This window comes from Triticum dicoccoides, chromosome 1B (assembly GCF_002162155.2).
Source record: "Triticum dicoccoides isolate Atlit2015 ecotype Zavitan chromosome 1B, WEW_v2.0, whole genome shotgun sequence".
NCBI classification, from domain to species: Eukaryota; Viridiplantae; Streptophyta; class Magnoliopsida; order Poales; family Poaceae; genus Triticum; species Triticum dicoccoides.
The window spans coordinates 244,991,613-245,002,942 of NC_041381.1; positions in this window are offsets into that span (position 1 = coordinate 244,991,613).

Consider the following 11,330-nt stretch of genomic DNA (forward strand, 5'->3'; position numbering starts at 1 on the left):
CCAAACAACAACTTTCCATATATAAATCTTTACCTCCGGACCATTCCGGAACTCCTCGTGACGTCCGGGATCTCATCCGGGACTCTGAACAACATTCGGTAACCACATATGAACTTCCTTTATAACCCTAGCGTCATTGAACCTTAAGTGTGTAGACCCTACGGGTTCGGGAACCATGCAGACATGACCGAGACGTTCTCCGGTCAATAACCAACAGCGGGATCTGGATACCCATGTTGGCTCCCACATGTTCCACGATGATCTCGTCGGATGAACCACAATGTCAAGGACTCAATCAATCTCGTATACAATTCCCTTTGTCTAAGAGTATTGTACTTGCCCGAGATTCGATCGTCGGTATGCCGATACCTAGTTCAATCTCGTTACCGGCAAGTCTCTTTACTCGTTCCGTAACACATCATCCCGTGATCAACCCTTTGATCACATTGTGCATATTATGATGACGTCCTACCAAGTGGGCCCAGAGATACCTCTCCGTTTACACGGAGTGACAAATCCAAGTCTCGATTCGTGCCAACCCAACAAACACTTTCGGAGATACCTGTAGTGCACCTTTATAGCCACCCAGTTACGTTGTGACATTTGGTACACCCAAAGCATTCCTACGGTATCTGGGAGTTGCACAATCTCATGGTCTAAGGAAATGATACTTGACATAAAAAGCTTTAGCATATGAACTACGATCTTTGTGCTAGGCTTACGATTGGGTCTTGTCCATCACATCATTCTTCTAATGATGTGATCCCGTTATCAACGACATCCAATGTCCATGGTCAGGAAACCGTAACCATCTATTGATCAACGAGCTAGTCAACTAGAGGCTTACTAGGGACATGGTGTTGTCTATGTACCCACACATGTATCTGAGTTTCCTATCAATACAATTATAGCATGGGTAATAAACGATTATCATGAACAAGGAAATATAATAATAACTAATTTATTATTGCCTCTAGGGCATATTTCCAACAGTCTCCCACTTGCACTAGAGTCAATAATCTAGTTCACATCACCATGTGATTAACACTGATAGGTCACATCGCCATGTGACCAACATCCAAAGAGTTTACTAGTGTCATTAAACTAGTTCACATCATCATGTGATTAAGACTCAATGAGTTCTGGGGTTTGATCATGTTTCGCTTGTGAGAGAGGTTTTAGTCAACGGGTCTGCAACATTCAGATCCGTATGTACTTCGCAATTCTCAATGTCATATTGTAAATGTTGCTTCCATGCTCCACTTGGAGATATTCCAAAAGGTTGCTCCACTATACGTATCCGGTTTGCTACTCAGAGTCATTCGGATAGGTGTTAAAGCTTGCATTGATGTAACACTTTACGCCGAACACTTTATCACCTCCATAATCGAGAAACATTTCCTTATTCCTCTAAGGATAATTTTGACCGCTGTCCAATGATCCGTTCCTGGATCATTCTTGTACCCCTTGACTGACTCATGGCAAGGCACACTTCTGGTGTGGTACACATCATAGCATACTATAGAGCGTACGTCCGAAGCGTAGGGGACGGCCTTCGTCCTTTGTCTCTCTTCTGCCGTGGTCGAGCTTTAACTCTTAACTCCATACCTTACAACTCAGGCAAGAACTCCTTTGACTGATCCATCTTGAACACCTTCAAGATCATGTCAAGTTATGTGCTCATTTGAAACTATTATTAAGCATTTTGATCTATCTTATAGATCTTGATGCTTATTGTTCAAGTAGGCTAATCCAGGTTTTCCATTGAAAAACACTTTTCAAATAACCCTATATGCTTTCTAGAAATTCTACATCATTTTTGATCAACAATATGTCAACAACATATACTCATCACAAATTCCATAGTGCTCCCACTCCTTTGGAAATACAAGTTTCTCACAAACTTTGTATAAACCCAAAATCTTTGATCATCTTATCAAAGTGCATATTCCAACTCCGAGATGCTTACTCCAGTTCATGGAAGGATCGCTGGAGCTAGCATACCATTTAGCATCCTTAGGATCGACAAAACCTTTCTGATTGTATAACATACAACCTTTCCTTACGAAAACTGGTAAGGAAACTCGTTTTGACATCCATTTGCCAGATTTCATAAATGCAGCTAATGCTAACATGATTCCGACGGACTTAAGCATCGCTACGGATGAGAAAATCTCATCGTAGTCAACTCCTTGAACTTGTGAAAAACACTTCGCCACAAGTCGAGCTTCATAGACGGTGACATTACCGTCCACATCCCTCTTCTTCTTAAAGGTCCATTTATCTCAATGGCTTGCCGATCATCGGGCAAGTCCACCAAAGTCCATGCTTTGTTATGATACATGGATCCTATCTCGGATTTCATGGCTTCTAACCATTTGTTGGAATAGGGGCCCACCATCGCTTCTCCATGGCTTGTAGGTTCATTGTTGTCTAGCAACATGACCTTCAAGACAGGATTACTGTACCACTCTGAAGTAGTACACATCCTTGTCACCCTACGAGGTACGGTAGTGACTTGATCCGAAACTTCATGATCACTATCATAAGCTTCTCCTTCAATTGGTGTAGGCGCCATAGGAACAACTTCCTGTGCCCTGCTACACACTAGTTGAAGTGATGGTTCAATAACCTCATCAAGTCTCCACCATCCCCCCACTCAATTTTCGACACGAACTTTTCCTCAAGAAAGGACCCGATTCAAGAAACATTCCCTATTGCTTTCGGATCTGAATTAGGAGGTATACCCAACTGTTTTGGGTTTCCTATGAAGATGCATTTTGTCCGCTTTGGGTTCGAGCTTATCAACCTGAAACTTTTTCACATAAGCGTCGCAGCCCCAAACTTTTAAGAAACGACAACTTAGGTTTCTCCAAACCATAGTTCAAACGGTGTCATCTCAATGGAATTACGTGGTGCCCTATTAAAGTGAGTGTGGTTGTCTCTAATTCCTAACCCATGAACAATAGTGGTAATTCGATAAGAGACACCATGGCACGCACCATATCCAATAGGGTGCAACTATGATGTTCGGACACACCATCACACTATGGTGTTCCAGGCGGTATTAATTGTGAAACAATTTCCACAATGTCTTAATTGCATGCCAAAGCTCATAACTCAGATACTCATCTCTGTGATCATATCATAGACATTTTATCCTCTTGTCACGATGATCTTCAACTTCACTCTGAAATTACTTGAACCATTCAATAATTCAGACTTGTGTTTCATCAAGTAAATATACTCAACATCTACTCGAATCATCTGTGAAGTAAGAACATAACGATATTCACTGCATGCCTCAGCACTCATTGGACTGCACACATCAAAATGTGTTACTTCCAACAAGTTGCTATCTTGTTCCATCTCAGTGAAAACGAGGCTTTTCAGTCATCTTGCCCATGTGGTATGATTTGCATATCTCAAGTGATTCAAAATCAAGTGAGTCTAAACGATCCATCTGCATGGAGTTTCTTCATGTGTATAAACCAATAGACATGGTTCGCATGTCTCAAACTTTTCAAAAACGAGTGAGTCCAAAGATCCATCAACGTGGAGCTTCTTCATGCGTTTTATACCAGTATGACTTACATGGCAGTGCCACAAGTAAGTGGTACTATCATTACTATCTTATATATTTTGGCATGAAAATGTGTATCACTACGATCGAGATTCAATAAACCATTCCTTTAGGTGCAAGACCATTGAAGGTATTATTCAATTTAATAGAGTGACCATTATTCTCCTTAAATGAATAATCGTATTGCGATAGGCATAATCCAATCATGTCTATGCTCAACGCAAACACCAAATGACAATTATTTAGGTTTAATACTAATCTTGATGGTAGAGGGAGCGTGCGATGTTTGATCACATCAAACTTGGAAACACTTCCAACACATATCGTCAGCTCACCTTTAGCTAGTCTCCGTTTATTCTGTAGCTCTTTTATTTCGAGTTACTAACACTTAGCAACCGAATCGGTATCTAATACCCTGGTGCTACTAGGAGTACTAGTAAAGTACACATTAACATAATGTATATCCAATATACTTCTATCGACCTTGCCAGCCTTCTCATCTACCAAGTATCTAGGGTAATTCTGCTCCAGTGGCTGTTCCCTTTATTACAGAAGCACTGAGTCTCAGGTTTGGGTTCAACCTTGGGTTTCTTCACTAGAGCAGCAACTGATTTGTCGTTTCATGAAGTATCCCTTCTTGCCCTTGCCCTTCTTGAAACTAGTGGTTTTACCAACCATCAACAATTGATGCTCCTTCTTGTTTTCTACTTTCGCGGTGTCAAACATCGCGGATACCTCAAGGATCATCATATCTATCCCTGATATGTTATAGTTCATCACGAAGCTCTAGCAGCTTGGTGGCAATGACTTTGGAGAAACATCACTATCTCATCTGGAAGATCAACTCCCACTCGATTCAAGTGATTGTTGCACTCAGTCAATCTGAGCACAAGCTCAACGATTGAGCTTTTCTCCCTTAGTTTGTTGGCTAAGAAAATCGTCAGAGGTCTTATACCTCTTGACGTGGGCACGAGCCTGAAATCCCAATTTCAGCCCTCGAAACATCTCATATGTTCCGCGACATTTTAAAAATGTCTTTGGTGCCTCAACTCTAAACCGTTTAACTGAACTATCACGTAGTTATCAAAATGTGTATGTCCGATGTTCGCAACATCCACAAACGACGTTTGGGGTTCAACACACTGAGCGGTGCATTAAGGACATAAGCTTTCTACTGTCCGCATAATCGTTACTGTCAACTTTCAACTATATTTTCTCTAGGAACATATCTAAACAGTGGAACTAAAGCGCGAGCTTACGACGTAATTTGCAAAGATCTTTTGACTATGTTCAGGATAATTAAGTTCATCTTATGAACTCCCACTCAGATAGACATCCCTCTAGTCATCTAAGTGATTACATGATCCGAGTCAACTAGGCCGTGTCTGATCATCACGTGAGACGGACTAGTCATCATCGGTGAACATCTTCATGTTGATCGCATCCTCCATACGACTCATGCTCGACCTTTCGGTCTCTTGTGTTCCGAGGCCATGTCTATACATGCTAGGCTTGTCAAGTTAACCTAAGTGTTTCGCGTGTGTAAATCTGGCTTACACCCGTTGTATGTGAACGTAAGAATCTATCACACCCGATCATCACGTGGTGCTTCGAAACGACGAACTTTCGCAACGGTGCACAGTTAGGGGGAACACTTTCTTGAAATTTTAATGAGGGATCATCTTATTTACCACCGTCGTTCTAAGCAAATAAGATGCATAAACATGATAAACATCACATGCAATCAAATAATGACATGATATGGCCAATATCATTTTGCTCCTTTTGATCTCCATCTTCGGGGCTCCATGATCATCATCGTCACCGGCATGACACCATGATCTCCATCATCGTGTCTTCATGAAGTTGTCTCGCCAACTATTACTTCTACTACAATGGCTACCGGTTAGCAATAAAGTAAAGTAATTACATGGCATTGTTTAATGACACGCAGGTCATACAATAAATTAAGACAACTTCTATGGCTCCTGCCGGTTGTCATACACATCGACATGCAAGTCGTGATTCCTGTTACAAGAACATGATCAATCTCATACATCACATATCATTCATCACATTCTTCTTGCCCATATCACATCACATAGCATACCCTGCAAAAACAAGTTAGACGTCCTCTAATTGTTGTTTGCATGTTTTACGTGGCTGCTATGGGTTTCTAGCAAGAACGTTTCTTACCTACGCAAAACCACAGCGTGATATGCCAATTGCTATTTACCCTTCATAAGGACCCTTTTCATCGAATCCGTTCCGACTAAACTGGGAGAGACTGGCACCCGCTAGCCACCTTATGCACCAAGTGCATGTTAGTCGGTGGAACCTGTCTCACGTAAGAGTACGTGTAAGGTCGGTCCGGGCCGCTTCATCCCACAATACCGTCGAAACAAGATTGGACTAGTAACGGTAAGCATATTGAACAAAATCAACGCCCACAACTACTTTGTGTTCTACTCGTGCAAAGAATCTACGCAATAGACCTTTCTCATGATGCCACTATTGGGGAACGTATCAGAAATTCAAAATTTTCCTACGTGTCACCAAGATCTATCTATAGAGAAACCAGCAACGAGGGGAAGGAGAGTGCATCTACATACCCTTGTAGATCGCTAAGCGGAAGCGTTCAAGTGAACGGGGTTGATGGAGTCGTACTCGTCGTGATCCAAATCACTGGAGATCGTAGTGCCGAACGGACGGCACCTCCGCGTTCAACACACATGCAGCCCGGTGACGTCTCCCATGCCTTGATCCAGCAAGGAGAGAGGGAGAGGTTGGGGAAGACTCCGTCCAGCAGCAGCACAACGGTGTGGTGATGATGGAGGAGCGTGGAAATCCTGCAGGGCTTCGCCAAGCACCGCGGGAGAGGAGGAGTACTTGGGAGACGAGAGGGCTGCGCCAGAACTTGTGGTGCGGCTGCCCTCCCTCCCCCCACATATATATAGGGGCAAGGGAGAAGGGGGCCGGCCCCCTCAGAGGAGGGGGCGGCGGCCAAGGGGGGGAGGAGTGCCTCCCAAGTCAAGTGGAGGCCCTCCCCCTTAGGGTTTTCCCCTTCCCATGCGCATGGGCCTTGGGGGGCTGGTGCCCCCGGCCCATTAAGCCTAGGGCGCCCCCCTACAGCCCATTCTACTGTATTGGACGTGGTGGAACAATTTCTGGACCTCCGGACCCCTCCGGAATCCTCCGGAACCTTCTGGAAGCTTCTCGGTACAATACCGAAAAAACCCGAACTTTTCCCGGAACCCGAACAACAACTTTCCATATATAAATCTTTACCTCCGGACCATTCCGGAACTCCTCGTGACGTCCGGGATCTCATCCGGGACTCTGAACAACATTCGGTAACCACATATGAACTTCCTTTATAACCCTAGCGTCATCGAACCTTAAGTGTGTAGACCCTACGGGTTCGGGAACCATGCAGACATGACCGCGACGTTCTCCGGTCAATAACCAACAGCGGGATCTGGATACCCATGTTGGCTCCCACATGTTCCACGATGATCTCATCGGATGAACCACGATGTCAAGGACTCAATCAATCCCGTATACAATTCCCTTTGTCTAACGGTATTGTACTTGCCCGAGATTCGATCGTCGGTATGCTGATACCTAGTTCAATCTCGTTACCGGCAAGTCTCTTTACTCGTTTCGTAACACATCATCCCGTGATCATCCCTTTGATCACATTGTGCACATTATGATGATGTCCTACCGAGTGGGCCCAGAGATACCTCTCCGTTTACACGGAGTGACAAATCCCAGTCTCGATTCGTGCCAACCCAACAGACACTTTCGGAGATACCTGTAGTGCACCTTTATAGCCACCCAGTTATGTTGTGACGTTTGGTACACCCAAAGCATTCCTACGGTATCCGGGAGTTGCACAATCTCATGGTTTAAGGAAATGATACTTGACATTAGAAAAGCTTTAGCATACGAACTACGATATTTGTGCTAGGCTTAGGATTGGGTCTTGTCCATCACATCATTCTTCTAATGATGTGATCCCGTTATCATCGACATCCAATGTCCATGGTCAGGAAACCGTAACCATCTGTTGATCAACGAGCTAGTCAACTAGAGGCTTACTAGGGACATGGTGTTGTCTATGTACCCACACATGTATCTGAGTTTCCTATCAATACAATTATAGCATGGGTAATAAACGATTATCATGAACAAGGAAATATAATAATAACTAATTTATTATTGCCTCTAGGGCATATTTCCAACACTAACTGCTGTCAGGGTGCCGGAGGTAAATTGTACCCGAGTAATTTCTCACAAATCTCTCCCTCTAAGACTGTGGGGTGTTAGGGAGGTGATTAGCTTGGTGCAAAAGTGTGCACGTGGATTTGCATTAGGTCGCTTGGTTGGGGTCGTGAGTCTGCTATTATGGTGCTGCGTGAAATAAAAATCTATGTCGTGAAGAAATGTATGCTGCAACAACTTCGAGAAAAACTCACTTCAGGATTTACTGAGAGTGAAAACAGTTAATAAAATTTTACCGAAGTAAAATCACTCACATTGACTGAAACTAACGATTTAATTCATCGCACAAATTTAGGATACCACACACAAGTTGCAACACAAAAATAACTGCAGGGACAATAAACAGAGTAATGACATCTACAACGATAATGGTAATTGTGACACTCCAAAATTTTTGTGATTTTTTTTCAGAAAGAACCCTTGCTTGGTTTGAAAGAAGGTCATTTATACCCTTCCCAAAAACCATCTTCTAAGTTTGCCCTCTCAAAAATCCTTTTCTTGGATTTGGTTTCATTTAAAATGAAAAACCCTTCTAGTTTTGGGCTTTTATTTGGTTTTGATCCCTTCAAAAATTTCACCTTGCTTCCTATGGTGAAATTTTCCCAAAACCTTTCCTCCCACTATAGTTCAACCCTAACATTCTGTCCAAACTAATAAAATCCATTTTTGGATTTTATTCCAACTATTTCTCCTCCCAAAATAATTCTGTCTTTTCTTTGAACCTAGGTGGATTACAAAGCAAGTGCCCTAATGCTTTTGATTTTTGACCTCAACTCAACACCCCTGGATAGTCCTTTGAACCCTCAACCCAGAACCATCTTGATCCACTCTTCTCCTGTTCAAATATTTCAAATTGCACTCACTGCAAGTTTGGACCAGATTTGCCAAATTTGGTGAAATTAATATCTATACCTCTCCAAAACTTCCACAAATATTCAGGCAGCCTCTAGATGCAATGAGAGGCCCCTCCACCAAAAACCAGCTCAAGGAAAAATCCCTACATGCCTAGATCATTTTGTCGAACACCTTGCATGCACTGTTCTAGTCATATTCAGTTAAATTCAGACGTTCAGTGTCGATCTTCGTCAGTGACTTCAGTCACGAACTCACAGTGCGCTTGGCACGTAGCTCACGGCCAGGCTTGCTTGTCCGGAGCCTCACATGCGCGCTTGGCGCCCTCCTGGCGTCGGTGGCGCCCTGGCCCGCCTGCGCCACGTGTCTTGCAGTGGCCGTAGCGCCGTAGCGGCCGACAGGAAGCAGAACGGCGGCGCAACGCCGTTCGGCACCACCCAAGCGTCCTGGTGGCTCCGCGTGGCCACCTCCTTGCCAGCGCACGCATGCAGCACCGTCGCCGTGGCACGGCACGCACAGAGCGCGCTCCCTGCTGCCGATGGGCCCGTGCCGCCCCGTTCCGTCGAGCTCCCCCTTAAACCCCCAAATCCCGACGCGGTTAGCACCAAAATGGAACCATGGAGCACCCACGACGACGTTCAGCCTCTGAAACCTCCCATACCACCGCAGCGCCGCCGTAATCACCTCGACGGAGAACCCCGTTCTCGGCAACCGCCTCGGGGCGGCTATATATAGCACCCCGAGCCTGCTCTCGCCCGCGGCACACCTCCTCTACCCCACTAGACCTCGCCCAGCCACTGGGAGAGCCCCGAGGGGCCCTTCTTCCCCGACTCCGGCCACCCCGTTCCGCCTCGGCCTCCACCTCGATTCGCTCCGGTGAGGCCGTCTCCGACGCTCTAACTCCGTCAGCAACCCTCTCGAGCAACTAGGAGACTAACCCCCACTCCTATTTGATCCCCGCAGCTCCCTCCGGCGAGATCCACGACTGGCCGAACCACCGTCCGCCGGAGCTAGGGCCGCCGTTGACACAGTGCTCGCCGGCGACCACCACCACCACCCACAGACGCGGAACGGTGCACTGATCACGGAGGTAAACCCCGATCACCTTACCTCGCCATGGATCGCCGCCGGCGACCACCGCACCTCTCAGGAGCCGTCGCGCTTTGTTTCTCTGTTTGAACTTTCAAACCCGACAGGTGGAACCCGCCTGTCAGCCTCACAGCCGTTTCTTTTAAACGAAACGTTATCTGTACTTTTCCGCAGAACCCCCTGGAAGTTTTCTGTTTCATCATAGATGAGTCCTTGGGTTAAAACACTTATAACTTTTTATCAGAAGGGAATTTTTGAGTGATTCTTTTTCTGTTCTCTTTAGATTTTTGTCTAGTTTTTTATCATATTTATTGGAAAAATATTTGGAACACTTTTATGTACACTCACGGTATTTACGTTGCGTACGTATTTTTCTTATACCGTAGATACCGGAGGAGGTGACGGAGCTGCAAACTTCGCACAGTTAGACTCCGACTACTCCGAACCAGGCAAGCATGTTTGAACTCTTGATATGATGAGTGTGCTTGCATGTTTGCATTTTAGTATAGTCATGGCATGTTTGTGAACATCACTTTGCATGATATATCTCATGCACATAATCGGAAAGTAGGTTTCGGAAAGCATTATGTTGTTGGATACATATTTGCAAAGCCATGTGTTGGTATGAGGATGGGTAAGATGGCAGTGTTGTGACATGCCAAGCTTATGCCAGATTATTTGACTTCCGTGTCGTCATGACACAATTCACATTTCCCTTCATTCCATCCTATACTGTCACATGTTTTCCGAAGGGAATATGGCATAGTAAGTTGCAAATCGTTTTCCTGGTACACACCAAGTGGAGAGGCCAGGATGAGGGTTCCATGGCCCTGGATTAAAGCCCGTCATCCGGTCAGGTGGCATGGGTGTTTCCGGTTGGGACCGAGAGGGGCGCACCCCTTAGAGCGCGCGTATAGAAATTTGATCCCATGCTATTCGAGGTTGTGCCTCCCCGTCTCAAAGTTTTTCTTGGACGTTGGCCAGGGTGATTCCTGGCAACGTGAGGTGAAATGGGTGTGTACTAGTTAAACGTGTTTCTACTGAAATACCGTAAACGGAACTAGTCTTTCGTGACTACGGAAATCCGTTGGCTGTGTTCAGTTCTTCCAAACTCTGCAGAGTCTCAATCTTTCAATTATCTTGTACTTTGTTCGAGCACTATAATTATCTTATCTTGTCAGGTATCAGCCACTATGACAAAATTCCGGTGGGATTTATGTGTGATAAATCCGGTTAAAAGATTATTCTTGTGGATGGACTAATCTGTTATTTACTTTTGTTATAAGCCCTGTCTGCGATGTCGCTCAGACGTCCGACGGTGGCGGACCTGTTATTTACTCTTATTATAGGCCCTGTCCGTGATGTCGCCCAGACGTCCGACTGCGGTATTTCTTTCAAAGCCCTGTCTGTGATGTCGCCCAGACGTCCGACTGCGGTATTTCTTTTAAAGCCATGTCTGTGATGTCGCCCAGACGTCCGACTATGGTATTTCTTTTTAAGCCCTTTATGTGATGTCGCC